Source organism: Lathyrus oleraceus, chromosome 5, assembly GCF_024323335.1.
Source record: "Lathyrus oleraceus cultivar Zhongwan6 chromosome 5, CAAS_Psat_ZW6_1.0, whole genome shotgun sequence".
Taxonomy (NCBI): Eukaryota; Viridiplantae; Streptophyta; class Magnoliopsida; order Fabales; family Fabaceae; genus Lathyrus; species Lathyrus oleraceus.
In genome coordinates, this window is record NC_066583.1 from 364,375,689 (window position 1) to 364,381,582 (window position 5,894).

General features: G+C 35.5%; 1 long non-coding RNA gene across 1 annotated transcript; it reads right to left on the reverse strand.

Annotated features, from left to right (window-relative positions):
• Window positions 1-1,202: 1,202 nt before the first annotated feature.
• On the reverse strand, window positions 1,203-2,359 carry LOC127084726 (uncharacterized). Its single transcript, XR_007788775.1, has 2 exons — window positions 1,835-2,359; window positions 1,203-1,444 (listed from the first exon to the last, which is right to left on the reverse strand). It is a non-coding gene; the product is annotated as an uncharacterized LOC127084726 (long non-coding RNA).
• Window positions 2,360-5,894: the final 3,535 nt, after the last annotated feature.

A 5,894-nucleotide genomic window follows, 5' to 3' on the forward strand; every position in this document is an offset into this window, starting at 1 on the left:
TCAAACTTGTAAATGGACTTAACTATACTTGACTTAAACTTTCAAAAAGCCAAAAAGAAATAACTCATTCAAACCATTTTAGGCCTTTGTGCCTTTCAAACCTAATTTTGTTAAAATAAATGCATCCATTTTGAAATTTGTATCACGAACTACGAGGTTTTGATCCTTCACTTTTATGTTGGTACGTAGGCACAAGACCAAAGGTCTTGTCAAACACAAAAATATAATTAATGAATTCTTTTCTCATCCCCCCACTCTATTTGTTTGTAAACATCACTTTGTACAAAGTACATATGCACACAAAAAGGGCTCCCTAGGAGTACGTAGGACACTTTGGATTCTAATACCTTCCCTCTTTGTAACAAACCCCCTTACTTGTGATCTCTGACTTTTATTAGTTTTTATTTGAAAACTTCTTACTATTTGGGTTTTGTTCGTACTTTTTCCCCTTTCCCTTGGAAACAATAAAAGTGCGGTGGCGACTCTTGTTAATTGATCTCTAGCTTGATGATCATGAATTTCCCGCTACAAGGTGTTTGACCATCATATCATGCATTATCCATCATCAAATGCTCCATGTGATCATAGAAATCATCCAGTTAACCTACATGCCTACATGGTTGAGATTTCATCTGATTCAAGGTTTGGTTCAAGCATCCACATATGCATCCTACTTATCCATTCCTAGGCCATTGACTTAGGTCTCTTGATGCTTTAAAATGCATAGGCTCATGGTCCTTGATTCATGATTCATGATGGCATTAAGGCATTGATCTCTTGGTCCATTTGATTGTTTTTCATAAGGGAATTATTGGCCTTTGATTTATGATTCATCCATGCATCTTAGTCCATTTCATTCATATGATTCACAAGTTTGTCTTGGGATCTGCTTGTCATTAATACAGATCATCTTGTGGCATGGCATGATCATTGGTGCAAAATAGAAAATGTTAATTCAAGTCATATGGTTGCTCAATTCACAAGTTTTGTTCATTCATTTTGACCATTACATTCCATTTTTAAATTAACCATAAGCCTTGATTTATTTACATCTTTTTCAACTAGGTTGACTTTTGGTCAATTATTGACTTTCTGGTCAACCAGTTGACCAAAGTCAACAAATCAAAGATTTTTTCTAAGCCTAAATCATAGTATCCCTTTCATATATGTATCATATAAGTACCTCATACATTTTGAAATAATTGCATTTGAACTAAAACTTTTCATTCACCACTTTCAAAATTAAGTACACTTTTGTTTTTATTACATGAGAATGACCTAAACGTGGTTTGTTTACAAACATTGCATTATACACTACACTAAACATGGCATCCCATACTAGTTACATGACTTGTACTTGGATTAAGTTTAAAAAATGAAGATACTTTGGTCATCCTTTATGATACAATGATGCATCCACTCTCAAATGAAGCCAAATTCCAACCTGCATCACATTGAGCGGACATCAACAATGATAACATAAACATGACAATGGTTCATCAGATACCAAAACCAACCCATCAACATTAACCTAATAGTGTAAATAATCAAGCTTTTCAAATAGTAAATGGCAAGATCAGTTATAATCAGAAGCTAACAAGAAAATCTCAAGGCCATAGTAGTTTCCAAGGCAGAACATGGTTAGCTCAATTCCAATACCAGAATTGATTCAAAACTGACTTTTCCTAACAGGACCTAGTTTAACACATTGGAAACTCTTCTGCAGAATGACTAACAAGGCCAATTAAATCAAAATACGACTAACTAATCACAATCCAACAATTTCATTCCAAATTAACTCTAACTTCAAACTTCAAATTCATTTCCAAATTACCTTCAAATTCATTTTCAAACTGACTTCAAATTCATTTCAAATTAACACCAAGCTCATTAACATAACGAACTAACCAACTAACTAACTAATGCATTTCACAACTATCTTCCTAGTTTCGATATGCATTTAACCTAAATTTCATGTGAGTTTGCAACAGAATCGGGTTCTATAAAAGTTCTCATCACGGTTCAGTTGGAGATCTCAACAATTTTCACTCTCGGGATTCTCACAAAATCAATCTCAAATTCTCTCTCTCCCTGTGAATCAACCCTCACCAGAGCTCTTCCTCGGAACACGCCATTGAAGCCTCAATTGGTGGATGTGAGTTTAGGGCTTAGAAAGAGGATGAGGTGATGGTTCGTTTGGTATATGGTATATGGTGTTTGGTCCGCCTCCACCGTCGAAAGTGATTTCCAGTGTGGTGGAGGCGATGGCCGGAAATCTCCATGGAAGAGCTTGGCCTGAGTGTGAAGAGGATTTATTTACCTTGAAGTCTGAATGTCTTCTTGTGAGATCCTTCTTGGATTGGACCTTAGGCTCCCATACCCAGTTCATTTACCATTGGCACCCTTTCACGCATGCACCCCCCTGTCCACACTGACCTCGGATTGGGCTTGTGGAATTGGGCCTCTGCACCCAATTCCTGCTTCCTGCACCCCTCATCCTGGCCCATAAACCCTTATTTCCTTTGTTTGTTTTCATTTCTTTTTAGATTTTTATTGATTTCTTTAATTGATAATTTCTGTTTTTTTTACATTTTTCAATGTAAAATTAATTAGTAGAATTAACACTTGAATTGGTTAGTTTAGTTTTAATACTTTTAATCATGTAAATAATCATGCAAATAGAAATTAATTAGGATTTTAATTAGAATTTAATTGGATTTTAATTAAATTTGTGATTCGATTTAATTAGGATTTAGTTAGATTTTAATTGAATTTGTAATTAAACCTTGATTTAGAAATTAATCCACATCCATGTATATTGACTTTTTTACCCCTAGGTCTTAGAAAAGTCATGGAATTTAATGCTTCCTTAGATTAGGGTTTTGATTTAATGGATAATTTTAATCAAATTGTTTTCCATATGAATACTTGATGCTTGCTGATTAATTTGACCCTAACCTATGTATGATCCCTTAACTTGTGACTTGTGAATGATCTGATTAGTTGATCGATCTTTAGATAGGTTATATATAATTAACCATTAATTCATTCCCTTTGATTAAGTTGATCAAAATAATTTTTTATTAACTAAATCTTTTGATTGTGTATAATCCCTCAGTCTATTCAAGTGATCAAAAGTCTTTTGATCACTTTGTAAGACTAGTTCCTGCAATGTTGTGGATATCAAGGCCTCAAATTCAAACTTCCAGTTAAGGCATCCCAGACAAATAAATTAGTGGACTACTATGCAAATCACATCAAAGGTGTTTCTTCAAGAGCTTGTCAATCAAGATTCCAATTGTGTGACATGAGCCATGAGCAATAGAGAAGGAATAGGAGTGGGGAATTCCATTAACTCATTGTGAATATCTTTGGGTACGAGACAAATGACCCAGTTTCTCATTGTATTCACCTCTATTCATAGACTTTAGCATGATTCAAATTAAATGATTGTCAAAGTCTCCCTTTACAAAGCAACAGTGCAACAATCAGAAGTCTTTGTCAGCAACTTATCAATCATGATTCAAGGTGTATGCCATGAGCCTTAAGTAACAAATATTGATGAGAGTGGAGCATTCATATCCTTGTCAAGGGTGTCCTTGGGTACGAGACGAATGACCCAGTTGCTCAAGGTATTCATCTTTGTTCATAGACTTTAGTGCAATTCAAATCAAATGATTGACAAAGTCTTCATCATTAGAAGGAACGTCAATGATTCTTTCTCAACAACTTGAAAGTTATAATGAGAATCACATGCCATGAGCCTTAAGTAGCAAAGAAGGAATGAGAATGGAGAACTCTATTAAATCATTCTGAATATCTTTGGGTACGGGACAAATGACCCAATTGCTAATCGTATTCACCTTTACTCATAGACTTTAGTGTAATTCGTATCGAATAACTGCCAAGTTTTCTTCTTCTTTAGCATTTCCCTTTTCTCTTTCCTCGTCATTTTCTTACAGTCTTTGTTCATAGTCAGTCGAACTACGAAGCTCTGACTTTCTCATCGCATAGCGAGAATACGTAGGCATAGGGATTCAGATTCTCCGTGAGTTACCTTATTTATTAATTCTTCATCAATCAATATCATCCTTTTGAAACCAAATACCTTATCCCTTTGTATTCCATGCATATCCTTTTAGGACGATTTAATCGGAGTCCACCTTGTAAACCCCGAGATGTTTTCCTTGATGCCAAACATAGAATTCCTTTGTTTTCTGGCTTGATGCCTATTTACTCTTTAGTCTATAGTTTACTTCCTTTGTGGATTTAATATACCATTTGCTTTTGGTTTCAAATTGTTTGTTCCCCTAGAGTGATATATTATTTCCTTGGACCAAATATCATTTTTCTTTGGGTCTCATACGTATCCTTTTAGGGCAATTCAAGTGCCTACCTTGTAAACCAAGAGATATTTTCCTTGAGGTCAAACACTTAATTCCTTTGTTTTTGGTCATTCAAATACAGTGGTATGATGCCTCGGGCCCCCCACATAATGGTATATGCCACCTTTACTCTTTGGTTCAAAGTTCATTTACCTTTATGGTTTCCCATACTACCACTAACCTTGGTGCAAGTTATACTTTTTCATCACTTCCAATCTCTTTTCTTTGTTTTCGTGGTTCCATGAACTACAGAGCTCTAACTTTCTCATCACACGATGAGAATACATAGGCACGAGGATGTGAATCCTTGGCAAGCATAATTATTCTTTATCCTGCCTTAGGGAACCACTCATATCTTCCATGACCCATCATTTATCTTCAACCACAACCCATTCACCTCAGTGACATACTGCCTCTCTTTGGAACCAAATACAATTTTCCTTGGAATTCCATATATACCCTTTTAGGAAAATTGTTCACCTTTGTACCAAGAGATGTTTATCAGGATGTTAAACACTTAACTCCTTTGTTTTTTGTCATTCCAACCATATATAGTGGTTACATACCTCAGGTTCCCCGCATATTGGTTCGTGTCACCTTTACTTTGTGGTTCAAATACCATTTCCTTTATGGATGTCAATACACCCTCACCTTTGGTTCCAAATCATACCATTTAGTCACTTTTACCAAATCTTTCATTTCTTTGTCTTTGGTTATTACTCTCTACTCCTTCATTCACTTACATTATTCATCAATCACTACATTCGTTCAGAACCTTCTACCAATCATTCACTTCATATGATATACTCTCTCTTTGAGCCAAATACGCTATTCCTTTGAGCTCTATATTGTGTCTGCTTTTGGATCAAGAGATATTTACCTTGATGTCAAACACTTAATTCTCTTTGTTTTTTGTCAGACCATATATAATAGTTACATGCCTCAAGCTCCCCACATATCGGTTAATGCCAGTTTTACTCTTGGGTTCAAATTTCATCCCTTTTTAGAGTCAAACTGCCTTATCTTTTGGTTCAAACCATACTGTTATCATAACTTCTTTCACCTCCCACCATTAGTTCTATGAACTATGGAGCTCTGAATTCCTTATTTCACTATAAGGATAAGTAGGCATGAGGTCTTTAATCCTCACCGAGCACTCTATCTATTTCTTTTCTTTTTCCTTTTATTCTTTCACGAGTAACCCTTAGATATAACACCCATTCGAGAAAAGAGCAATCAAAACAGTTCTCATTAAGTACAATAGATGTGAGGGGTGCTAATACCTTCCCCTTGCATAACTGAAATCCTTACCCAGTTCCCTTCCCCGGGTTTTATCAATGTTTTCCCTTTTCTTCGGGAATAAATAAAGTTTGATGGTGACTCTTTTGTATGTTCGAACGTGCGATGCGTTCGGGTATATTTTTGCTAGCTCCAGCTCTCCATTATTGAGAAAGAACATCTTGGTTCTTTTTACGTTAAATGATTTCCTCTTATCGTCCGAATTAATCA